The sequence below is a fragment of the Mesoplodon bidens genome (assembly GCF_964165515.1).
Source record: "Mesoplodon bidens genome assembly, chromosome: 9".
Taxonomy (NCBI): Eukaryota; Metazoa; Chordata; class Mammalia; order Artiodactyla; family Ziphiidae; genus Mesoplodon; species Mesoplodon bidens.
The window spans coordinates 47,760,680-47,788,246 of NC_138166.1; the positions used below are offsets into that span (position 1 = coordinate 47,760,680).

The following is a 27,567-nucleotide window of genomic DNA, read 5'->3' on the forward strand; positions in this document are numbered from 1 at the left end:
ACACAATATTCTGTAATAAGCCATAATGGAAAAGAATATGAAAAAGAATATATATCTGTATAATGGAATCACTTTGCTGTATAGAAAAAAATTAACACAATATTGTAAATCAACTGTACTTCAATAAAATAAGTTAAAAAAAACACCATGAGGCATTAACCTGTGATATACATAGCATATTTCTTGTTTTACAAGAATAAATACTATGGCTCAGAGATGTTAAGTGCTTTTACCAACAGCCATACAGCCGGGGAGGATCAAAGAGTGAGTGACAAACCCACTATCTGTAACCAGCTCTTAAGTCTAAGCTTTCAATATGTTTATATGAAAAATTATGCTCACAATAACTAGCAACTCTGATGGGAAAAATCACCATTCCTGCCCTGTGCCCTGCTAAACTATTCTGATGCCCCCTCCCACAGATCCCCTCCTCCTCCCAGAAAGCACAAAGAAACAAACTGAAATATTCTGTTTTTCCTGTAGGTGCCGCTACTAACCACAGGGTATTTCTTTCCAGCCCTGCAGCCTGATCTCTTAAGGCTGGAAAGAATCAGAAATTCTAGAAGATGGAGTCCAGTCTACATACAATTCAGTCTAAGGACCCCCACTCACAAGTTTAGAGTTCTATAGCTCCAATATATGTTAGGGTTTTCTTCTCCTGAAATATTTAGTTCATTTTTGAATAGCTTATACATTTATAGGTTTCAAAAATTTAAATGTACATAAAAATCTTATTTAAAAAAAATCTCCCTCTATCCCTGTCTCTTATCCACCAACTTCCTCTACATAGCATTTATGATGGTATTCTTTTTTTGTCTATTCTTCTAGAGATTTTAATATGTATGCAACTATGAACATAGATTTCTTTCCCCTCCCTTTTTAATGCCAGTTATTCACATTCTTCTGTTCCTTTTTTTCTTTTCTTCTACATAGCTATATATTATGGAGAGATTTCCATTATCAATTCCTAAAGAAATTTATTCCTTTTAAGAGAGAGTCCTCCACTGTGTGGATGAAACTGATTCTCCCTTGAGGAACATTTAGTTTGATTCTTATTGTTTGAATTTCCAAACAATGCTGCACTGAATAACCTTGTCCATGCCTCATTTTGCAGGCGAGGATATATATCTGTGGGACAAAGTACACAATAGTGTAATTACTGGGTCAAAGATACATGTATTTGCAGTTTAACAAATAGATTTTTACCTTCTTTAGGGATGATTAAACACATTCTCACTAGTAAAATAAAATACTTCCTCACAGTTCAGCCAACATAGTATGTGATCAATTTTAATTTAATTTTTGTCAATATAATTGGTGGAAAACGTTATCTCACTTTAAATTCAGAGTTTTATTATGAGTGGGGTTGAGCAACTTTTAATATGCAGCATTAGAAATGATTCGGGGTCTTTCAATTACAAGCAAAACAAAAACAAAAACCCTCAATCTGGCTTTAGAGAAAGGGTTTTATTGTCTTTACAACTGAAAACTCAGGGATAAATGGAGAGTTTCCAGTATGCCTGGACACAAGGATTCAAACGGTGCCCTCACTTGCTTTCTCTCTTTCTCTCACTCTTCCCCTCTCTCCATCTCCCTCTCTCCAGTCTTCCTTCCTTTGCTGGCCAGGGAGGCTCAAGGACTGCATTCTCATAGCCTCTTCTGTGGGCTCTATTTATTTAGCATCTAACCTCCTGTTGATGCAGGTTCAGAGGCCTGGGGTTGCCTTAGGCATTGAGCAACCACGGGCCATTTGGAGGGCAGCACTGATATTCCTTAGGTGACATAATTCACTTAAAATATTAGTAAGCAACAATACAACAAGGTCACAATCATCCCCATTTTACAAGTGAAGAAACTATGGCTTTTAAAAGATATAAGTGCCTTTGCCTAAAGCTATGCAGACAGTAAATGATAGGGACAGTATTTGTATCCATGTGTATCTGACAGTAAATATACAGTGATTAGCAAACTGCTTTTGTTCAGGAACTCCAAGGGAAAATCAATCACCACCTCCATTCATGCTCGACCACCAACTCTCAGAATAAAAAAAAAGAAAGAAAAAAACAAATGAAAGGTTCTGGATGTGTCCTGTAGGTGCCACCATTACCATGGGATATCTCTTTTCAGCTGTGTAGCACAGGTCTCTTTAAAGCTGAAATTCTAGAAGATGGAAGAAAACCTGCTCTTTCAATTTATGCGACTGACATTTCACGCTGGCACCTCACACATAATTTAGAATTCCGGAACTCTGCTGTGTTGTTATTGTACCTTTCTTTCTAAAAAATATGCATTGAAAACATTTGTGAAGAGTTTATGTAGTTCCAAATTTTTTTAAATACAGTAAAATAAAAGGTATACAGTGATAAAATCTCCCTCCCAAACTTGTCTCCTAAATCCCATGTTCCACTGCCCCTTCCCCATGGATAACTACTCCTCTCAGTATTTCTTCTCTTTTCTGAGACATCCATACACATACAAGCAAATATGAAAAGACATTTCCTTTCTCCCGCCTGTTTATATATATTTCACAAATATCTGCACTTAAAAAGTTTTTTGTAACATATGTTGAAGATGAGTTTGTATTAGCCCAAAAAGAAATTCCTCATTCTTTTTTTTTTTTTTTTTTTTTTGCGGTACGTGGGCCTATCACTGCTGTGGCCCCTCCCATTGCGGAGCACAGGCTCCGGACACGCAGGCCCAGAGGCCATGGCTCACAGGCCCAGCCACTCCACGGCATGTGGGATCTTCCCGGACCGGGGCACGAACCCGTGTCCCCTGCATCGGCAGGCGGACTCTCAACCACTGCGCCACCAGGGAAGCCCTCCTCATTCTTTTTTACAGCTTCATATATTCGCCTGTATGGCTGTACCATATTTTTTCATTTATCCAGACCCTATTGGTGGAGATTTACATTGATGTTTTCCTATTACAAACCATGTTGTAGCGAATAAATGTTTCTTCATTGTATATGTACAAGTGTAGTTGTAGAATAAATCCTAGAAGTGAAATTGTTGAGCTAAAAGGTAAATGCATTTGTAATTCTGATAAACATTTCCAAATTACCTACCACGTGGATTGTATCATCTTAATACTCGCACCAACAAAGTATGATAATTCCTGTTTCTCCATAAATTGGTCAATTACAGGGAATTATCAAGATATTAGACATTTGCAAATCTGATAGGTGAAAACTTGTATGTCTGCGTGGTTGTATTTCCCACATTTTAAGTGAGATTAAGCAGCTTTTCATTTACTGAAGACTCAGGGTATTTAGTCGAGAGTTTTTCACTTGCAAGGTTAGAAATCCCAGCTCATGGAAACTGAAGCAAAAGGAAGAAATTCGTTATTCACATAACTGGACATGGATGTTCTAGGATTTCGAGATCTCTCTCTCTTTCCCTCTCCCCCAGCCTCACCCCGCCCTAGCTCCTCTCTGTCTTAGACAGGCTTCTTTTATGTGGTGACCCCTGGCAGTTTCATACTTATAACCTCACAGCTCCAACACTGGCAAAAAGTTCTGGACGAGATCCTCTTATTATTAAGTTGAATTGGATTATATGTTCATATTCTTGGGTGTAAAGATTACAGTGCTCTGATGGTCCAGGTCTGAGTCAATTTTTCTTTTTGAGCCAAAGATAGAGTCAACTTTACTCACACTGTGTGGATTGAAGTTTAGGGTTAAGGTTCAGAGATTAGGGTTATGCCTTTCTTGAGGAAGATTGGAGTCATACAACAAAAAGGAAAATGAATGAGCACTGAAATGGGTATGCAGCGTGTCCATACTTATCCTTCTTCCCATATATACATCTTAAGAAATGCTCATATCTACAGAAAAGTCTAAAATCACTCATCCCCTTGCTAGAGGAAGGCAATCTAATTTTCACATCTAGGATATCTAGGTCATATGCATTCTTGGTTGGATCTAGGCTTGGCTCCTCCCAAGAATAGGCATTATAGTAATTTATAGTGAATAATTATATTTACTGTACATAAAATATTATAGCAATTTATAGTAAATCATAACATCAATCACCCTCAAGAAATACCCAGACTATTCACTGACAGAGAAAGGACAATATAATTACGATTAAAAACTCCATTGTAAATGCAGAAAATGGGAAACACAATAGTGATAACTAGAATATTACCCAAATTATGTCTTAGAGTGCCTTAATGAGATAATCTGGCCATTCTGATTTTTTATTCTAGAAAGTTTTTCTTTGTTTGACGTGGTCTTTGTTGAGCTCAGTTCCTGTTGGAGTGAGTTTGGGGGACCTGAGATTGTTTTAGGGGTTGGACATCACTGACCTGTAGTAGTTGCGAGCTTTAAAAAGCAACACATTTATAAAGATGGTAATATTATCTAAAAGTGAGGAAACTAAGGCTTGAAGAGGTTAGGGACTTTTGCCATGAGTGACAAGGAGAGTATCAGAATCCAGGTATATTTTCTTCTTCAGCATACTGCCATCTCCATCTGCTCTCTATAAAGTGGCTTTGTTTGCAGTGCTTACATCAGTAATTATCAAAACTTTTATTTCTAGCAACAGCAAAGAGAAACCCCAGCATATGTTCTAAACTCTTCTCCCTTTAAAGGGGGAACAAAGTAACAAAAAATTTTCTGTTTGTCCTGTAGGGGCCATCTTAATCAAGGAATATTTCTTTTGGGCACTGCAGCCCTGATCTTTCAGAACTGCAATAGACCAGAAATTCTAGAAAGTGGAAGAAGCCTGATAAGACAATATATATCACCAACAGTTCAGTGCCAGAATCTCTACACACATCCTTGTTCCGATGAATTAGTTAGGATGCTATTATTTTCTTTAAAAGGAAGTTACTGGGCTTCCCTGGTGGCGCAGTGGTTGAGAGTCCGCCTGCCGATGCAGGGGACACGGGTTCGTGCTCCGGTCCGGGAAGATCCCACGTGCCGCAGAGCGGCTAGGCCATGGCCGCTGAGCCTGCGCGTCCGGAGCCTGTGCTCCACACTGGGAGAGGCCACAACAGTGAGAGGCCCGCGTACTGAAAAAAAAAAAAAGGAAGTTACTGAAGTTTTGAATAAGTAATATATTTATATGGCTCCAAAATAAAAAGAATAAAGGGATATTCAGTAAAAAAAAATTCTCCCTTCTAACCTTGTCCCCCATCTGCTAAATTCCCATGCCTGCTTCTCATATATGTAATGACTCATTAGCTTCATGCATATCCTTCCAGAGATTTACATATATATGAATATATATTCTTCCTTTTTTACAGAAGTGATGGCATAAAATTAGCTGATAGGCAAAGCAACGTATCTTAGAAATGTAACACGTCAAAATAAAAATTCTAGACTTTTACAGAACATCTTTATAGTGTTCCACCATATGGATGTACCATACTTTATTTAACCTCTTGACAGGCTTATTCATATTTCTCAAGAGGTTGATTCATATCTCTTATTGTTACAAACAATACTGTAATGAATATCTTCATCATATGATGTTTTTCAGATGTGAAAATATATTAATAGAATAAATTTCTAGAAGTGGATTTGCTGGGGCAAAAGTTCACACATTTGTAATTTTAACAAATAGTCCCACATTGCCCTTTGTAAACATTGCAAACACCTTATACTTCATCAGTAATGTGTAAGGGTACCTACTTCCTCACAGCAGGTCCAACACAGCATGCTATTGAATGTTTGGATTTTTTAATCTTATAGTTGAAAAATGGCATGTCTTTCCATTTCAATTTGTTTCTCTTGTTTTGGGCAAGATTGAACAATCTTTTATAAGTTTTAGAGGCAATTGAAAAAGCCCTAGCTTTTTCAATTGAAAGTATCAGAAAACCAAACCCATTTGGCTAAAAGAAAAAAATGATTTTTTTTATAAGTCCATGTAGATATTTCATTTTACCTTTCAGATTTCTGAGGCCTGGCCTCTAGGTAAAGGAGACCTCTGGGAAGCATCTAGGTTCGGTCTACCCCTCAGCCCCTGTGCTAAGGGACAATTATGCCTTCTTGATCTGGGGTTGTTGTTCTCCCAGATGTTGATGGTCACCACCAATGGTGTGACTCTGGGGCAAACAGCTTGCATGGAAGTTTGAGGATGAGCTTCATACATGATTCATTCCACTTAGGACTGGATTTTTCTACCCTTTCCTTTGCTTCTACTCAACCTGTAGAGGAAATTCCTTGCAGAGTGAATATACTCAGTCCCAGGCTCCAGTTCAAGATGGTTGCTGTAGTCACCTTGCCACCCCAAGATAAGGTTTTCTCTTTATCCTGAACTGAGCATAAGTAGAACCCACTGAAATTTTTCTATTTCATCTGTTCTCTTCCCCAGAATGTGGTCTTCCTTTCTTTCTTTCTTTTTGGTCAACCATTTCTGCACTCATCTCTTCCCTCCATCCACACTGTCTTGCATTTCTTTTCAAAATCACCACAACACACATTTATCATCATGTATATGCTGTTGTATTTATTACACAGAACCATCTCCACTTGTTTGCTTTACTTATCTAGTTCCTATAGCTGCCTGTCCTTGTGACCTATAGTTCACCTTCTGTGTAATTTGAGGAAGCAAAGCACAAGAAAAGCCACACTTTCAAATTCCAAGTCCAAATGGAAAGAGGAGAAAATATTCCTGGAGTGTAAGGCTATGACCACATTGATGCCAAATTAACTATTCAAAAAGAAAACTGGTGTCCCTCCAAGAAATTTATTTATCTTTTAACAAATTGGTTTAATTGGCCAACTGTTTTGCTTTTAGATGAACACAACCTCAGAATGCTGTTTTATAAGCAAGTTAGTGGTCACAGACTAATTAGAAAAAAAAGGAAATCCATGACAAGCTAGAAAATACTTCAAAGTACTAGAGGGGTTTGCTTTAAATGGCATATTTATTATAGGCTCTTCACAAATCATCTTTGTTTAGAAGTTGTACATGTTAGTGTGGGAAGAGCATGAGATCTGGAGCCAGCAAACCTGGCTCAAACATAGCCTTGGTCACATTTTTTTTTTTTTTCTGTGATGCTTGGTAAATCATCAAACCTCTCTGAGCCCATATATAAAATAATAATCTATTTTCATCCCATAAATATTAATTGAGTCCACCACAATGTAAGCTCCATGACATTTAGAACATAGAAGGTAGGCAATAATATTTGTTGTAGAGTCAACTATACCCCAGACATTGTGTAAAAGCCTACATAAACAAGTGGCAATAAAGACACAGTTCCTTGCATCCAGGGAAGTTTAGGAACTATTTGGTCAATCAGCTAAGAAAGCAGGACGTTTCAGTACAACTGGGGGGTGGGTACAGAATTTAGGAAACCCAACAATTCCCTATACCTATATGGTAGCATAAGGGTGGAAAGGAATAATGAGCTGTGAGTTCAGAGAGGTAAGGCAGGGGTATATCATTTAGGATCTGGAGGTCCGGGCAAAGACATTTGGCTTCCATCCCAAAGCAAAGGGATGGAACCCTTAGAACCCCTGAAGGGTTCTAAGCAAAGAGGTGTCATGACTGGGTGTGTGTTTTAAAATGTTCACTCCAGCTGCTTTGCAGAGAAGGAATGGAAGGGGGCAAGACTCTGTAGAGAAACCAGTATAGGCAAGAAATAATAGCAGCTTTAACCAGGAAATGGCAGTGGAGATGGAGAGAAGTGAATGAAGGTGAGAGATGTTAAAATGTAGAAATTAAGTGTTAACAATTGATTATATAGAGTCACTAAGAGAATGAGGGGAGGAGGGGAGGAAGCTGAAATTTCTAACTCTTGTAACTATTCACACAGATAGTAAACACAGGAAGAGGAACAAGAATATTTAGGGGAGGGTGAAGAAATAATTTAAATTGCATACAATAATCACGAGTTGTCAATGGCATATCTATTGGAGCTGTCCAATTGGCTGTAACATATATGGGTCTGAAGTTCAAGAGAGAGGTCTAGAAGATATCAGTTTGAAAGTCATCAGTATGTAGATGCTTACTGAAACTAGGAGCAGATGAGATTAGTCTGGGTGAATGTGCAAAGCAGAAAATAAGAGTTGAGAGTCTACAATGGCCTTAGGCCCAGCAGTACTTAAGGCAGTGTCTGTGAACCATGGCTGCATGCTAGAGTCACTAGGAAGCTTATAAAGAATCATGATGCCAGGACCCCACGCCACACCAATTAAATCAGAGTCTCTGGCCTAGGCACCACATTCTTTCAAAGCTTCCCAGGTGATTGCAATATACAGCCATGGTTGAGAGCTATGATTTGAGGAATAAATAGAGGCAGAGGAGAGTTTGGATAAAAACCCAGGTGATATGGTGTCACAGAAGTCCAAAGAAGAGAGTATTTGAAAGAAGAGGAGTGGTCAACAGTGTTATATGCCTTGAGGAGTAGCAAAAAATAATCACTTGAACACTATTAGGAAGGAAGGAGGATTTGCAGATTGCGGTAGAATATTAGTTAGGACTATGATGCTAACCCCCCCCCCCAAAGGCATTGGCTTAAATAAGACAGAAGTGTATTTTTCATTCAAGTCTAAGAAGTTGGGGATAGTTCAGTCCAGAATGGCTTCCATTGTTTCAATTCCCCAGAGCATTCTATCTTGTTCTCATGTCATGTATGTTTCCATTCCCAAATTTATCTCATGGTCTATGTCAGCTGCCAGTGTCTCAGCCATTTCATCCACATTCTACCAGCAGGAAGGAGGAGCAGGACAGGAATAAAGACGTAGATGTAGAGAATGGACGTGAGGACACGGGGAGGAGGAAGGATAAGCTGTGACTAGTGAGAGAGTGGCATGGACATATATACACTACCAAATATAAAACAGATAGCTAGTGGGAAGCAGCTGCATAGCACAGGGAGATCAGCTCGGTGCTTTGTGACCACCTAGAGGGGTGGGATAGGGAGGGTGGGAGGGAGACGCAAGAGGGAGGAGATATGGGGATATATGTATATGTATAGCTGATTCACTATGTTATAAAGCAGAAACTAACACACCATTGTAAAGCAATTATACTCCAATAAAGATGTTTAAAAAAATCTAAAAAAAAAAAATAAGAAAGGCATACTGTCTCTTTAGAACATTTCTCCAAAGATACACATATCACTTCCATTAGCATCCATCATTCAGAACCTAAAGTCATGGACACACAGAACTGCAGGAGAAGCTGGGGAAAATAGTCTTTAGGCAGTGAAATTGTGTAGTATAGAGATAAGTGCTCCCTTACTCTATATAATGCTTTCCAACTTTGCCATGCCTATACATAATCCAAGGTGCTTGCTACAGACAGATTTTACCTACTTTCAGAGACTCCACGTCAATAGATTTAAAGACAAGGTCCATATATTTTTTAAGCATTCTAGATGATTCTGATGCAGTTGGTCCATAGACAACACTGAGAAATAATGTTCTCCATCTGAGCCTCTTTGCAATTAACATCCCTGCTGCCTTTGCTATTCTACTTGGTATTCTACTGGAATTCCTCTTTTCACCAATTGTTGACTTAAAATCCCAGTTTAATACTAATTTTTCTAAGAATTCTTAGCTATCAAATTTACGCCATAATTAATGTACTTCTTCAGCATTTTGGTAGAGATGCCTACACAATTAAATGCACAGTGGTACCCTGTGCTTCCTCGTTATGTCATGTGAAATTACGTTCCCCAGTCTCCCCTCACCACTTTCGACTGCGATCTCCCTAAGCACAGGGACCCTGACTCTGAGCAGAGCACTCTGTGATGCTGGAAGGCGCCCAGTAACCGTATGTTAAATGAATAAACGAATAGGTGAACAAGTATGAAAGTGTACACAGACTCACAAAACAGAAAAAGTGATGGGGATACCGAAAACAAGCAGTGTAATGGAAAATAAAGATGTGAGAAACAGAATAAAGTAAAGAAAAAAAACCAGGTTTAGCAGGAGGAGAATCATTAGAGCCGGGAAGCAATGTGGGTGATTTAATCATAAATAGTTTTAAGAAACATGGGAAAAGGAGTCTACCGGCAACGTGAAATAGACTCTTTAAGTCGCTGACAAACCTGAGAAAAATAGGTAGTGAGAAAATCAATGCATCGAAACCCAACAAAGCTTCCATGTACCATCCCTTTTCAATCACTTGGAGGGAAAATTATGTGTTTAGTACATCCTCTTTCTTCATGTTTGGACTTTTAAATAGGATATTTGGATTCACAGACTGTACCCAGCTCAGATCGTCTCTCCTTCCAGCACACTGCTGTACTTTTTAAATGACACCAGGCTTCCAAGCAAGATTGATTGTAAACCTGAAAAGGTTATATGTGATGTAATGAATACACATGCTACTCCCTCAAGTGCATCTCTGGAATGATACAAATCCAGGATACTGTATGATCTCATAGTTTAGAAAAGATTGGGAAGAGATCTCGCAGGCAAGTACCAAAAGAAAATTTCCTATTATGTTCACTTAATAAACTGCTCTATCTTGAATTCATTCACTCAATGAATACACAGTAATTAAAAACTGACTATTTTGGCATTCCATAAATGTTTGTGGATGAATGGGTAGATGAATGGATATAATGTGCCAGTCAAAGTTCAAGGTGCTATGAGAATAATAAAATAACTCAAACATGGGACCTGCTCTTAATAGAGACTACAATCAAGTAAGGGAATCAAGACAATCAATAACCCCTTTTGAGAAAATGTGGCAAGTGCCATCCCAGAGGTATACATTTTACTATGAGAATACAGAATATGAAGGAAGAAGAGATTGTTTCCAAGTGGAGTGCTAGAAAAGAACTTTTGCAAGAAGTTGTGTTTAAGCTGAACCTGGAAAAATCTAGATGTGCAGATTTTGGGAAAAGATATTCGGGGCAAAGAAAGAATACGAGATGGACTGTGTTGATGTGTGGAAGATGGAGAAGAGTTTAGTTTGGACAAGATCTGAAGTTTATGAAGGACAATATTGGGCAACAATGTTGAAAGAGTACATTGAGAGTCTGCATGGAAGTCTTTTAAAGTTTTCAATGACTTAGCACAGGACAGTTAATTGTTAATATTTATTGAGTGCTTACTATAGGCCTGGCACATTGTAATTACATAAATTATCTTAATTAAGGATCACAATAACCTCCTATGTAAGTTCATGAGGTCCTTCTTATCAAAATATAATTGATGCTGGGAAAAACCAGTTAAAAGATCTCAGTTGAAGTGGAATTTATGATTTCATGGCAAATTACAGGGGGGAAATGATTAGAATATTATCTTTAAAAATGACTAACATTATGACAAACATTTAGTTATCTTTCGTCAACAACACATATATATTATAACTGTAAGTTTGCACTAATTCTTTTTTTTTATTTATTTTTATTTTTTTATTTTTATAAATTTATTTGTTTGTTTGTTTGTTTATGGCTGTGTTGGGTCTTCATTGCTGCGCGCGGGCTTTCTCTAGTTGGGGCGAGTGGCAGCTACTCTTCATTGCTGTGCGCGGCCCTCTCATTGTGGTAGCTTCTCTTGTTGCAGAGCACGGGCTCTAGGCGTGCGGGCTTCAGTAGTTGTGGCTCGCGGGCTCAGTAGTTGTGGTGCACGGGCTTAGTTGCTCCACAGCATGTGGGATGTTCCCGGACCAGGGCTTGAACCCGTGTCCCCTGCATTGGCAGGCAGGTTCTTAACCACTGCACCACCAGGGAAGTCCCGGCACTAATTCTTAAAACTAAGAAAGAATAATTCAAATGGGTTTTTTTGGGGAAAGGCATATTTTTCCAAGAAAACTACATGATTGCATAATACAATATTCTTCACTTTATATTTATATTTTCTTTCTTTTTTTTTTTTTTTTTTTTTGCAGTACGCGGGCCTCTCACTGTTGTGGCCTCTCCCACTGGGGAGCACAGGCTCCGGACGCGCAGGCTCAGCGGCCGTGGCTCACGGGCCCAGCCACTCCGCGGCATGTGGGATCTTCCTGGACCGGGGCACGAACCCGTGTCCCCTGCATTGGCAGGCAGACTCTCAACCACTGCGCCAGCAGGAAAGCCCTCGTAGTTCTTTTTAGCAAGGTCTTATAAGTGATAAAATTTTCTAGTTCTTTGCTTGAAATAGATTCTCAAGTAACAATTTAGCTGAGTATACAAATATAGGTTGATAGTTACTTTCCCTTAACACTTTGAATGTATTATTCCACTGTTTTCTGATCTGTATTTTTGCTATTGACACATTTTTGTTTTTGTGTAATTTTTGTGCCTTTGTTGGTTAAGTGTCTCTTGTTTGTTGTTGCTTTTAAGATTTTAGGTTCTACAGCTACACTGTGATGTATTTAGGTGTAGATTTCTTTTTTCTTTATGGTTTTTGGAAATCATGTGGTTCTTGATTCTATGGATTCATGTATTTCTTCATTTCTGGAAAATTCTCACAGCCTTTCAAGAGTGCTTCTTCCCCCTTTTTCCTATTCTATCCTCCTGGAACTCCTAATAGGTGTATGGGGACCTTCTATTTCTACCTTCCATGTTTCTTAAATCTGAATCTGTTTCCTTTTCCATCTCATAATTTCCCAGTGCTACATTCTATTTGAGATCCTAGTTAGAGCTGCCAGTTCACCAGTCTTCAAACATCTAATCTACTGTTCACTCATCAGTTTTAAATAAAATTATCTATGTTTTTCTTTCTTATTCTTTTATCTAATGTATCTACTATTTTTTCATATTTTCTTGTTCCTTAGAGTTTCAATTCTTTCATGTCTTAATTATTTTAAACATAATTTATATTCTGCTTCAGATTATCATTCTATTATCTCAAGTTTTGGGGTGATAATTCTGCTGTTTTTGCTCACTCTCACTCATAGTGAATGTTTTCCTTGTGTGGCTTGTAATTTTTCTTATCATGAGCTCTCTTCTTTAGCATGACTATTTTTTCCTATGAGAACTCCATATGACCTGTATTGTGGGAGTGTTTCTTTAGAGTGTTTGGTTTGGGGCAGGAACTTGGGGTACTTTTGGCCTAGGGCCAGTTTTATATTAATTCCTCAACCTGGGGTGAGAGTTTTACCTTCTTGCATAGGCTAAGTTCAAACCCTAAATCTATTTGAGGCACAGGTTTGTGGTATTAAATTATCAGAGATAACGCTTCTGTTTTGATTTCTCTACACAGAATCAAAGTGGAAACATATATGAATGTATCTATTGTCTCCCTTTGCTAGGGAACAAATATATTTCTTAGTCCACCCTTTCACTTATGATGCAGCCTTTTCAGGATATCAGCTTTATGTGGGAAGTAGTTCCAACTTTCTTTCTTATTTGATCCCTGTATTAGTCTACTCCGGCTGCCATAGACTGGGGGGTTAAACAGCAGAGATTTATTTTCTTAGAGTTGGGGAGATTGGAAGTACAAGATCAGGGTGTCAGCATGATCAGGTTCCCTTCCTGGCTTACAGATGGCTACCTTCTTGCTGTGTCCTCATATGGCAGAGTAGGGAGAGGGAGAGAGAGGGGGAGAGAGAGAGAGAGAGAGAGAGAGAGAGAGAGAGAGAGAGAGAGAGAGAGAGAGAGGGAGGGGCAGTGAGCTAGCTCTGTGGTGTCTCTCCTTAAAAGGACACTAATCTTATCAAACTAAGGCCCTACCCTCCTGACCTCATCTAACCATAAATACCTCCAAATACCCCATCTCCAAATACCATCAATATTGGGGGATAAGGCTTCAAAATATGAATTTCAGGGGGACACAAACATTCAGCCTGAAACAGGCCCAGTCTTTTGTCTACTGTCCTCTTGTGTATATTAAAGCCAGACTTCTAGTTTACCAAGAGCAAGGTCCTCACTCACCCCACACCTTGCTGCAGCATCAGCTCACAGCAGCAGCTTAGTGCTCTAGTCTTCTGTTTCCACTACATTTCTAGAACCTAGGGACTTCATTTCTTTCTTTGAGTCAACTATCCAACATGTCTAGGATTTTTCAGGTCTTCTAGTGTTGTCTTATTGCCAGAAGCAGAAGTCTCTCACACCCAGCTTTTTCCTTTCATTTATGTGATCTAAACAAGTCATCTGAATTTCCATTCCTTTCCTATTAAAAAAGGATGATGTACACAAGTCTAATTTTCATTCATCTCATACAGTAATTCTGAGAAAGAGCAATTAGAGATAGCAATATGTTGCCAATTAAAAATGTTAAATATAACAAAAGCAAATAGAGATTCTCTAATAATGCATTTTAATTATAATGCATTGATATTTAACTTTTTATTTGAGGATATTAAAGTATATTATAACTACATTATAATTCCTTGAAGAGACCATGAATGTTTCCAACCCAGCAATCACAGAATAAAGGACCATTTGAGATTTGATTGTAAATTTAGTATCATTGACTCCCTTTTTAAAGATTATAGGTACAATTTCTAGAATGTTATCCTATTGCTGCAGAGAAGGGCATTTTTCTCAGGACATGAGTTGAACAATTATAGTGGTTTATTTCAAAGATGGCTCCTACAGGGCAAACAGTTCTGGGAAAAGTGAGGAGTTAAATATAAAAATGATCTTGGTGGGAGGCAGTATAAACATTGGGAATCGGGGGCCTTGAAGTCTATTGTCTTGCTATATCCCAATGGCTCTGGGACAGATCATATTCTCCTGTGCCTTCATTTTTTCCTCTAGAAATAAAGAAAAACAAGATTCATTGAAAAAATTATTTGTTATTAACCATGAGGTCAAATCTAGCATGGTTAGTACCTGGAGAGGAAGGAGAATGGGGAAACTGAGCTGGCCTTCTTCATGATTTACAAAGGCAGAGTCCGTCTGGGAGTTCAGATCCATGGTTAGGTTAATAAGAACAGGGCTAATATCATGGAATCAAACTGGCTTCTACGGTATCCTCCAGAACAGGAGTTAGTTCAAACGCAAGCCAGACCTTCCTTTGGAAACAAGTAAGGCTCAACATTAAGGACTGGTTCACAAAACTGTCTGGGAAAGGAGCTGATACTAAATAGTAGTGCCAGCTTATGAAATCCCTCAGGCATTCTCCCTGCTGGTTTTTAGGGGAGAATGCTCCATTCTAAATACCTAAGGATGATATTCAGTCAATTATAAGGCCATATCAGTTCCTAAAATATAGAGACTTCTACACTAGTTGGTAAAAAGCAACTGTCCTGAGTGTCCAGAGTTCCCTGGTCACTTAGGCCCATTTTAGTTTCCCCGCACCTTGCAACCCACATCTCTCTCTGCAATAGATTTGCTCCTGGCACAGCAACCCCAGAGTCCTACACAAGCACTAGAGCCAGAGTCTGCTCTGATAAGATGGTGCTGTATTGTTGATAAAATGTTTTGCTTGTTGTCCTAGCCTAAGCCTGTAGGCCTGAATTGCACCAGAGCCTCCAGGTTCCAACCTTTAGTGCTTCCAATGTATGTATCTTAACAATCTGACTTTATGGGCATTCCAGATTTTTGGCTTAACAGGCCTGTTTGACTTCCTATCTTCCTGACCATTACTGTTACATGTTCTCAATACCAGTGGATCCTAGAGTTTTAGATTTGACAGGTTAAATAAACAAATATCAATGTTTAAATATTTTGCAGACTGATATAATCTAGAATCCACTCTTTATTTTGCCAAGTAAAGACCATTAATTTTTAAAAAATCATCTTCTGCTACCATTATGCTATGTAAGAAAGAGCAGAAGGACACAAATTCAGAATAAACCCCCCTAAAGAATTTATCCTATGAAAAACTCACTATATTGTCTTTCTCTTTCTCATTTTACCAAAGACTAGTGATAAATTAACCATGGACGGGTAGTGATCAGTGATATTTGCAAACCTGCACTGTACTCCCTATACTAATGTTTCCAAGCTTAGCCCTAATGCAGCTCACCTGATTCACTTGTTTTACTTGCTCCAGTCTGGTCTGGTGTTCCAGATCCTGGACTGCACCCTGATTCTAAAAACTGAAGTATAAAATGAAGACAGTCTTAGCATTGCTTAAGTCCAATCATTTCTTCCCACACTACTGGGGATGGACAGGAGCCCTACAATTCTAACATTTAATCTGTTTCTCTGTCCTGAGTTCAATATTTTATAGCTTGTCCTTTTCTCCTTTCCATACAACACACTGGCATTGTATATTTACTTACATGTGTATTGTCCAGTAATATTGGTGCTTTCCTGGTAACATGAATTACTTCATTAACACTACGCAAATTTGTAGTCAGGGCTTGATACCAGGCAAAATAGTCAATACCTATCCTATAGAAAATAGTTCTCTGGCTTTGAATAAAGAGTACCTATAAGGACCTTTCATCTATATACCCAACAACATCAAAGAATGAGTGCTTCAAATGCATATTATAAAATGCATATTTATATATTATAAAACTACAGAAAAAGAGTTTTATCTGACACTTGATAATTTTACTAAACTCTGTGTGGAGGAAAGAAAAGGCTTCAGTAGCAAAACAGAAAGACATAATTGATTACACTATTAGGAAGCTGTTACAACATGAAACAAACATCGTAAGATCGTAAGAAGACTCAGCTAATAATGTATTTCTGACATCAATAAAATTAGCTGTTTTTCATCAGTGTTGTGAAATTTCTGATCTGTTTTAGCCTCGCATATTATTCTATTATGGCATGATGATTCTCATTATGTTTCCCTAAGCCCTATCACCAGATAGAGTCTAGACTCTATCTCTATATTTAGTCAAAATAGTCAGGCTTCTGTTTTCAGAACAGTTAATGTATTTGGCTCATTACTGTGAAAACACTGAGTACAGTTTAGCTCCCTAAAAACGCATCCAGCATTAGCTTATGTAAGGAGCATTAAGGTCCACTGTGTGATGATTTTATTCTTTTCCTACGGCAGTGAGTCAGGAAATAATAGCTATTATTTTTGATCACTTATAATGTACCAGACACCGTGTTCACCTGTTATATGCATTATTCACTTAGTTCTCACAACAACAAATTATTATTCCCATTGTACACGTTTAGAAGCTCACCTAGAGTCATGCATTTAGGAAGTGCCGGATGCAGGACAGTCTGATTTCAAAGCCTGAAGTCTTAACCACCATATTATAAAAAGTACTTGATTCCATAGACTCAAACTTTATGTCTGATGTTTGTATAGACCACATACAGTTATGTCCTCAAAGAGATGGAACCTAGTGTTTCCAACCCTGACATAAGGCTACTTTGGACATGAAGATGGCATTCATTTTTATTTATTTCTCCAGGAGGGTTATTCCCGTGATCAACATCCTTGAATGAATTTTCACTGATCTTGGATAAAAATTCCAACATCTATGAGTTCCTGGACACTTGGATTCTCCTCCATTCCAGGCTCCTTTACTTACTTGGTTCAACTACTCTGGCCTTCCACGATCCCTCCAAAACTCCACACCATTTCCTTTCTCAGGGCTTTCTCCCATCTTCCCTCTGACTCAGACATTCTCTCTGCTCGTACTCATACCTCCAGCCTCAGTTAAATGTCATTTCCAAAGAAGCCCTTCTGGACTTTACAGATTACATCAGGTTCTCCTGTACTGTTTTCCCATAAGACCCTTTGTAGTCATCATCACAGGTTATAAATGTATCCTTTATTTTGTGATTATTACTTTTTCATTATTTTCTTTTATTTTTTCTAGTTTTATTGAGATACAGTTGGCACATATCACTGTATAAGTTTAAGGTGTACAACATAATGATTTGTCTTACATACATCATGAAATGATGACCACAATAGGTTTAATGAACATCCATCATCTCATAGAGATACAACATCAAAGAAATAGAAAAATATTTTTTCCTTGTGATGAGAACTCTTAGGATTTACTCTCTTAACAGCTTTCACACATAACGTACAACAGTCCTAATTATGTTTATCATGTCGTACATTATATCCTTAGTACTTACTTATCTTACAACTGGAAGTTTGTACCTTTTGACCACCTTCATCTAATTTCCCCCTCTCCCACTAAAATGTAAGATTCAGTAATATCAGGGGCTGTGTTGGTCTTGCTCACCATTATCCAGCCCCTGAATCCTGCCCCCATACTTGTTGCTAGGGATTATTGATTGAATAATCAATAATTATTGATTATTGATTGAATAAATGAATTAATAAATGAGTGCAAGATTAGTGATGGATTTATGTACTTCCATTGTCTTTTTAAGCAGATACAAGCTAAGGTTAGTCTGTATCCATGGAACTGAGCAAAGCTGTATGATTCCATGTGCTTGAATCTATGCTTTTTGCTCTGGCACTTGACTGAACATTTTAGTTAATTCCTGGGCCATTTCTCTGAAACTGCTATGCAAGAAAACAAAAATAAGCAGAGGACTAACCATTCTCAGGAAGTTTCTGTAGTGCTACGAGCATGATGGAAGAGGAAAGAGAGGAGACTCTGCCTTATATTTTTAGAGACGGTAACCAGAAATGTCACATTTCTTCAATACTGACCACAATGATTAAAGAAAACATATAAAAAGCTAATTGTTAAGATGGTGATGAAGAAGATATGTTTTTAAATTCTGAGACTAATTTCTTCATCGTTGCAAATAGCCAAAATAAAATATGTATATGTAGGATTAAATAACTATATATAGGATTATAGAATCAACAGCATTTTTAGAGAATCTGATAGGAACAAAAGGAAATTGGTGGCTTTGAGGTAATTCAATATTAATGCTTAAATCTATAAGCTTTGAGCTTTTTCTATGCCTATTAAGCATTTACTGTTATTTTATAGGTATAATTGGGTTGAAAAGGGGCAGAACAAAGGGAGAAATTCTCTGTTCAAATCTATTTCATAATGCACACTCCCATCAAAAATTAGCTTTTTTTTATTACAAAGATAATTCATCCTCATTATAGAAATTTTAGAAACACTGAAAAATATGAACAAATCATTCAAATCCCAACAGTTTCAAGAAAATCTTAGGTAACATATGCTGTATTTCTGTTCAGTCTTTTTGCTGGGTATTTTTGTAACATAGTTGCAATAAATTTGCATCATACAAGATTGATTATAGTTTTTAAAGTTTACCTTTTATGATTTATAACAGGAAATATGCCTGCAATTATAAAATATTTTGGGAAAATAGATAAAGAAAAAAGTATTACCACATATGGCACTACCCATAGATAACTACTAATAATATTTTGGCATATGTTCTTACAATCTTTTTCTAGGGTATTTTTCTTAAGTTGTTATATCATATATACTGATTTATAACAGAGTTAACACAGATATTCACAGATCCTAGAATGTTGCAAAATAATTTCTAAGGGCTAATAATTTGCTGCCTATTTCATTTCACCTGAGTCTACTAACATGGCTCAATGAATAAAGCATTCTACGGCACCATGCATTTAATTTTAAAGCTATTTTTATTGAGTTTTTATTGATTTTATTGATATGAGTGGGCTAATACACAAGATCACGTTGTCAAATCAGACTCACTTGAAGAATGCTTATGCAGTAACAAACTTCACTAATAACTGCAGGATATGGGCAATCAAGAGGCATGGACAAAGCAGACAGAAGGCTGGGACATCAAAGGTGGCTCCATGGGTCCTTTTACCCCACATCAGACATGTTCTCTCTGACTCAGAATAATAGATGAAGTTTCAGATAAGGTTTTGCAGGTTTACCTCACACAGCATGAGGAGTGCTTAACTTATGAAATATCTTCATTTTATACTCCAGAGAGTTGTATACGTTATGTGAGATTCTTCAGAGAACCATGCATTGTAGATCTATAGATTCTAGGTTTATTTACTAAGTAATCCTTAGCAAGGACATTGTGCTAAGGCTTTCTATGATAAGGACCCTTCCCTTTAGCAAATATTATTAGTCTATTTATCTGGAGTTCCAGTTGACAAAGAGATTAGACTGGATTAACCTGCCTTTTTCTTTCCCCTGGAGTTTCTCTCAACACCCTCAAAGAAAGTGAATGGATCTCTGACCAGACGTTAAGACTCTTTCATTATCAGTAAGCAACAGGAAAAGAGAAAATCAGTCTCTACAATTTAGCTCCTCATTTTCCACGCCTAATTCCTGCACAGATGTAATTTTTAGTGGGTGCATAGTCAATGGTTCTATTCCTCCAGTACCTTTTTTCCCCACCTTCATTTTTGAAAAACTCTTAGCCATTCCCCCCCACACCCCCAAATTGTCTGTAATCTGTTCTCTCTTTCCTATCCCAATTAAACTCCAATAAAAAGGATGTTAGAAACTCCCAGAAGATAACAGAAGAGAGAACCTAGATGACCTTGGGTACGGTGATGTTCTTTTAGATACAACACCAAAGGTACAGTCCATGACAGAGAGAATTGATAAGTTGGCCTTCATTAAAATGAATGAAAAAGACACTTTTCTGCAAAAGACAATGTCAAGAAAATGAAAAGGCATCCATAGTCTGGGAGAAAATATTTGCAAAACACATATCTGACTTATCCAAAATATATAAAGAACCCTTAAAATTCAACAGTAAGGAAAACCTGATTTTAAAATGGCAAACAACCTGAACAAAACTTCACCAAAGAAGATATTCAGATAGCAAATACATATATAAAAAGATGCTCCACAGCCTATGTCATGAGAGAATTGCGAATTAAAACCACAGTGAGATACTACTGCACACCTATTAGAATGGTCAAAATCCAAAACACACAAAAAACCCCCCAAAATGATGGCTAGGATGTGGAGCAATAGGAACCTCATTTATTGCTTGTGGGAACTGACAGACACTTGGAAGACAGTTTGTCAGTTTCTTACAAAACTAAACATACTCTTACTATACGATCCAGCAATCATGCTTCTTAATATTTACCTAAATGAATTGAAAACTTATGTCCACACAAAAACCTGCACATGAACGTTTACAGCAGATTTATTTGTAATTGCCAAGACATGGAAGCAACTAAGATGTCCTTCAGTAGGTGAATGGATCAATACATGCTGATACATTCAGACAATGGAATATTATTCAGCATCAAAAAGAAATGAGTTTTATGCTGTGAAAAGATATGGAAGAAACTTAAATGCATATTACGAAGTGAAAGAAGCCAATCTGTAAAGGCTCTGTACTATATAATTCCAACTATATGACATTCTGGAAAAGAAAAAACTATAGAGACAGTGAAAGGATCAGAGGTTACCAGGGTTTAGCAGGGAGGGAGGAATGAACAGGTATAGCACAGAGGAATTTTAGGGCAGTGAAACTACTCTGTATGATTCTATAATGGCGAATACATGTCATTATACATTTGTCAAAATCCATAGTTTACATTAGGGTTCACACCAAAAGTGACCCTAATGTAAACTATGAACTTTGAGTGATTATGTCCATAGTTCATATTAGGACTCACCCTTCGTGTCTTGCAGTTCTATGAGTTCTGACAAGTGCATAATGTCATGTATCTTCCATTACAGTAGTATAGTAATAGTTTCACTGCCCCCAAATCCCCTATGCTCCACCTATTTATCCCTCCTCCTCACCCCCCACCCTTGAGCCCCTGGCAATCAATGATTTTTTTACTGTCTCTACAACTTTGCCTTCTCCTAAATATCGTATTTCAGACTTAGTTCCTTCACTTTGCAATAAGCATTTAAAATTCTTTCATGTCTTTTCACTACATAAAAGTTCGTTTCTTTTTAACCTTGAATAATATTCCATTGTATGGAAGTACACATTTTATCTGTTCACCTACTGAAGGACATCTTGTTCACTTCCAAGTTTTGGCAATTATAGATAAAGCTGCTATAAACATTTGCATACAGGTTTTGTGTGGACATAAGTTTTCAACCCATTTAGGGAAATACCTAGGAGTGCAGTTGCTGGACTGTATGGTAAGACTATGTTTAGCTTTGTAAGAAACTGTCAAACTGTCTTCAAAGTGGCTCTATTATGTTGCATTCCCACCAGCAATATATGAGAGTTCCTGTTGCTCTACATCCTAGCCAGCCAGCATTTAGTATTGTTAGATTGAGATTTTGTCCATTCTAATAGGTATATAGTAGTATCTCATTGTGTTTTTTTGTTTGTTTGTTTGCGTTACGCGGGCCTCTCACTGTTGTGGCCTCTCCCGTTGTGGAGCACAGGCTCCGGACGCGCAGACTCAGCGGCCATGGCTCACAGGCCCAGCCGCTCCACGGCGTGTGGGATCTTCCCGGACCGGGGCACGAACCCGTGTCCCCTGCATCAGCAGGCAGACTCTCAACCACTGTGCCACCAGGGAAGCCCTCACAGTTGATTTTTGTCCATCCTGTGTAACCAGTGCCTGACAGTTCTTTCACAGGATTGACATCTCCCAACTTAGTCGACTCTCATCTGAGCCATTACTACCTTTCTCCTGGGCTCCCACTCTGTGATCTTCCACCTCTGGTCCATTCTGGGCATTGCCTCCATTATTGAATGCCCTTTAAAAGAATCCTTCTCAATAGAAAAAGCCCAGCCTCCTTAACCAGTTGTTGTGTAAGCCCCACATGAACTTCCTCTAGGCTTTCTTTTCAGGCTTGTATCTCACTCTACACAGGCATCAGGCCAACTCAACAACTTGCCAGTCTCTGACACATTGTATACTTTTCTACTTCTATACTCTTGTACATCCCATTTATGTTCTGGAACAGAGCCCTTACTGTACCTCTCTTGAAATCTAATAATGCCAAGACAAATTCTAAATATCACTATGTCCAAAAAACTTCCCTCTTCACGCTAGCCTTTTTTCCCTAATACTCATGTAATCTCTTATATATCAGATTGAACCATATGAGATTGAGGTTTTTATAGGTCAAAAGTGGTTGTATGTTGGCAATTTCATTTGAGTCAAACAAAAACCTAGTTCAGGGCTTTGCATAAAATTAGCATGTATCTAATAAATACTCACTTAAATGAGTAAGTGAACATTTTGACAAAAATAAGCAATGTAGTCAACAGTGAAAGAAGATAAGTCTAGCTGAGAGTAAGAAGAATTAAAAATTTTATGCTTTTAAATGTATGAAGAATTGTCAGTGTATACGCATACACACACACATACACACAGAGTACATGAAATTTCTCAAAGAAATCAGAAATTACTACAACTAGATTTCAGAGAAGAATAAGGATAATAAAAGTATCAGAGTTACCAATGTTTGCAGCTCATATTCATTCCATGAATGGAAACTGATAACCTAAGTATAACCAAATCCACTTTGAACTAATTGAATGCAAGGGACTCCTTAAGAATAAACTGTTATTATTGCAACTATACTATTGAAATCATCATGTGGTAATTGGAAAATAAAATCAGGAACTGCAATTTACCTTAAAAATTAAAGAATATTCATTTAAGAGCTCTCTTGGCATTTCACTTCTTGTTGCTAAGAATCTACTTTTAAAAGCCAAATTAACCAGATTGTCCATTAACATTGATCACATGAGCTAGATCATTGCTAAATCTCCATCTTACTTATGCTGTGTAAATGCAGCATAATGTGAAAGTAAGGACAATGTATCTTGATGCATAAAATACCCTTTCCACATAAACTTCTTTTACAATTTTAAAGCAACCCTCTCTGCCATGTCCCTAGCGTTGGCACTGCTTTATATTACATAAGCATGGGGCATAGCCATTAGCAAAGACTTTGCTGATGTCATAAAAGCAGTGCCTCTGCTTCGCCCTCTCATGTAAGGAAGGACAGAGTTCACAGATAAATATGAATGGGATTGCCTTAGTAGTACTTATAATAAAGACTCTAAACTGGAAGGCAAAATCCTCCTCCTTTTGCTGAATTGGCTACTTCAGCTGGCAGAACTGTCCTTAGGGCTGAGGCTTTTTTATCACTGGGGAAATGAAGAACGTACTTTGGGCTCAGTGCTAATCTGCTGCAACTCTCCCTCTTAAAATAAAATGAGTACATTTTGTACCACCTGCAGAACAGGAGTAATTAAACAATAACTGAAACAGATGATAACAACTTTGATACTTTAGTCAATGAACTGATATATATCCAACTAGAAAATCAGGAATTTTACCTTTGACAGAATATTTTTTTAAATAATTATGGTGATGTTTTTATTTTTGTGTGATATTGTATTTACTTTGCTTTTAATTTGCTCAGGATTGTACCATTGGTGGAGAAAGGCTATTTCAAATCAGAACTCTGATGCATAGTTAATGACCAACCAGAATGTTCACAGTGTTGTATAAACTTTTAGAGCATGTCTGCTGGGGAAATATAAAAACAGAAACACAGAATCAAAGGCCTGAGTTTGATTCACCATTACTACTAATGAGGTATATAATCTTCAGCAAGGTTTTTGACCTATTTTTTAAACTTATCTCCCTTTCTATAAGATTAAAATGAGACCATGCTCTTCCCACTTTATTAAGAGGTGTTAGGGATTAAAGTATATTTCATAAAAAAACTTTTATAGGGTGTGATATAGCTTGCATACATAAGGTATTACTGCTGTTAATTTCTCTCCTAGAAAGATAAAAATGTAATGAGAACAAAGAATAGTTTGGGAACTATCAGTGTTATGCATCACTTACTAACAGTTTAGTTTTATTTCCCAAATTACTTTCTTCTGTTGTTCTGCTACTACATTATTCAGACCATTAAGGGAAGATGGTACATCCTGTGAACAGAATTATGTATGGCCTATTCTGTAATGCAAGTGGGAGCTCTGTTCTCTGGTTGCAGCATTATATTCTCCCATTATAGCAGGCACTATGAATCATCCTGCAGACAGAAGACAGGGCTGGATCCTCAGGTAATCTGTGAACAGTGACACTCTTTATAAGGTTACACCACTCTGTCCTAAGCATGACGGAGGTGGCTCCAGCATACATGGCACTACATTTCCACTAGACATTTAGATATAACGATCAATAAAAGGAGATCTATTTCTATTCCATGGAGCAGCTTTTAAAAGGGGTACAATGGGGCCTCCCTGGTGGCGCAGTGGTTGAGAGTCCGCCTGCCGATGCAGGGGATACGGGTTCGTGCCCCGGTCTGGGAGGATCCCATATGCCGCGGAGCGGCTGGGCCCGTGAGCCATGGCCGCTGGGCCTGCGCATCCGGAGCCTGTGCTCCGCAACGGGAGAGGCCACAACAGTGAGAGGCCCGCGTACCACAAAAAAAAAAAAAAAAAAAAAAAAAAAGGGGTACAATGAAGAAGATACACATTGAACAAAATATCAGACTGAGCACAGACGATACCAATCAAACTAACAATGAAATAATATCCAACACTTGTATGGCACTTTTTGATAACAAAAAAAGAGCTTTCTTGTGAATAATTTTATTTGATTTTCACAACAACCTCGTGGGGTAGGTAAGCAAGTTAAACGTACTGTCATTTTTACAGATATTTAGAGGGGTTAAGTGACTTGCTCAAGCTCACAGAAATTGCCTGATTCCTACTATAGTTCTCTTTCTAATATTTCTGATTATGCAAAAGGCAGACAAAAAACATTCCACTGATTATGTTGCTTTATTAACATTTTGTGTCACTTTTTCAAATGGAGTTTGTGACTAGGTGAAGGTAATGAGAAGTGAAAGGACAGACAAAGAAGAAAATGCTAAAATAGTGTTCTTCAAACTGCATAACATTGTAATGCATTGTGTTCACACATTTGGTTTTGAAGAGTCATCTAAGATCAATGTGTGGTATGGACTGGATATTTTTCCTGTAATTAAAATTAATTTAATTTTGATAATTTTATTGTAACCTTTGTGTAGGCACCTTAAGAGACATTGAAATTAAAATGATCAATTGCTTGTTTTTAATGATTTCTCAATCTGGATACCTACTACCACTTTGCCATATATCCCTCCAGATATCAGATACTCATGCTACTTTCCATGCCACTCCCAGCAAATAAATAAGTGATAAATACTTGCATGCATGTGTTAAGAATTTACAATTGGTCAGATAATTTTCTAGGTTCTTTCACAAATATTACCTCTTCCATGGCTTGAGGGAAGCTTAGGTTTTTTGACAGAGAAGGATCTCTTCATTCAGGGCCTGAACATTTTGGGAAACAGTGGTTTGAAAGTGTCGAATGGAGAAAAAGTCGATGAATGAAGATAATAAAATCCATAACTCTGGGACTTCTACAACTAGACTAGGGGGTAGGTGTATGACAGTTTTTTCCTGAGTCTCTGCTCTTTAGACACCTGGCATGGGATAGGTGCTTGGATATATTTGCTGAAGTTTGGTTAGATGGATGGATAAATTAAAGATGATACACTCCAGGTGTAAACTAGAAACTATATTTTAAATTTCTCTTGTACTTTTGAGCCCCAAAATGGGCCCTGCCGACCCTTCTTGGGCAAAATCATCAAAAATTAATATTGTTTTTCACTCACCGTTTATTTGCCTTCCTGTCTCTTTGACCCACACAAAGCACTAAAGAACAAGTAGCATTTATTAATTTCAATGCAGTTTTATATAATATCCTTATGACATATGAAGGGCAGACTTTATAATCAATACCTTTTCAAAGACTTGTAAACTAATGCTCAGAGAAAGCAGTGCAGCCAAGAATTTGGTCCGAGTCATCTGAATACATACCCTGTATCTTCCCTATCAGATACTTCTTTGCTATCTCAGGATCCTAGAATCTGTCAGTTATCTATCAATTAACCCTCTACTAGTTATATGATAACTAACGATAGGTGTTCAGACTTAGGCTTCCCAGAGGCACTTAAAATCTGGAAAATAGTAATGTTTTTAAAAATACTTCAGGATCCAAAGGAATGAAATTATAAAGGTCAAAGGACAAATTGGAGAGGTTGATATGTTTAGCCAGGAAATCCTACCCAATGCTCTTGTTAAGTCACATTCTCAAAAGTACTTTATTGATTAATTTTGTATTTATGCACACAGGGAGGAAGGGCAACAAAAGCAAAACAAAGCAAAATTTTATTTACCTCTTAATGTCACTTTCAGCTTCTAATCCTGACCCTACAGAGATATCCTTCATAATATTCTCAATAAAACACGTAATTCAGAGGGACCTCATAAAACAAAATTATATTTCTTCAGTTAATCAGCTTGTTTGTAAGCATATTACAATTTGAACTAAGGTTTTGTCTAGAAAACATGATCTATTCCAAATTTCAGCATTTTCTGTGTCTTTTGAGTATTGCTCATAAAGGCCACTGGGAAAAGGTTTGAACTTATTTTTGTTTCTTGTCTACTAGCTCCTCCCCGTCATTACATTTTTCTTTACCTCAGTCAAGGCCACCTTGACTTTAAACTTGAATTTGGACTATGAAATCCTCAGGCAGCACTAGGTGTTGTACTAGTTAATGAATAAATATTTATTTAGTGCAGAAGTTGTTTGCATTAAAAAAGGAAAGAGGTAAGATATTGGCAGATTTGAAAAGTGTGTTTCAACCAGTAATATAAGATATGTTTAGAGAACATTTCCTGGGTTTGCAGTCATCACTTTTAACTGCTGATGTTGAATTTTTAACTGGGTGATGTAACTAGTTAGTTGACAAAAATGGTGTAAAAAATTAGTTGCGAAAACCAAACATCTTAGTGGATATTAATATGTACTATGTCTTTCCCAGAATCTCAGTTTCACAGAGATCAAGCAAAGCAGCCTGAGTATTTCCTATGGCTGTA

General features: G+C 37.6%; 1 protein-coding gene across 8 annotated transcripts in view; it reads right to left on the reverse strand.

Moving 5' to 3' along the window:
- DYNC1I1 (dynein cytoplasmic 1 intermediate chain 1) overlaps window positions 1-27,567 on the reverse strand; it is a 484,637-nt gene that overhangs the window by 392,303 nt on the left and 64,767 nt on the right. The window lies entirely within an intron of this gene.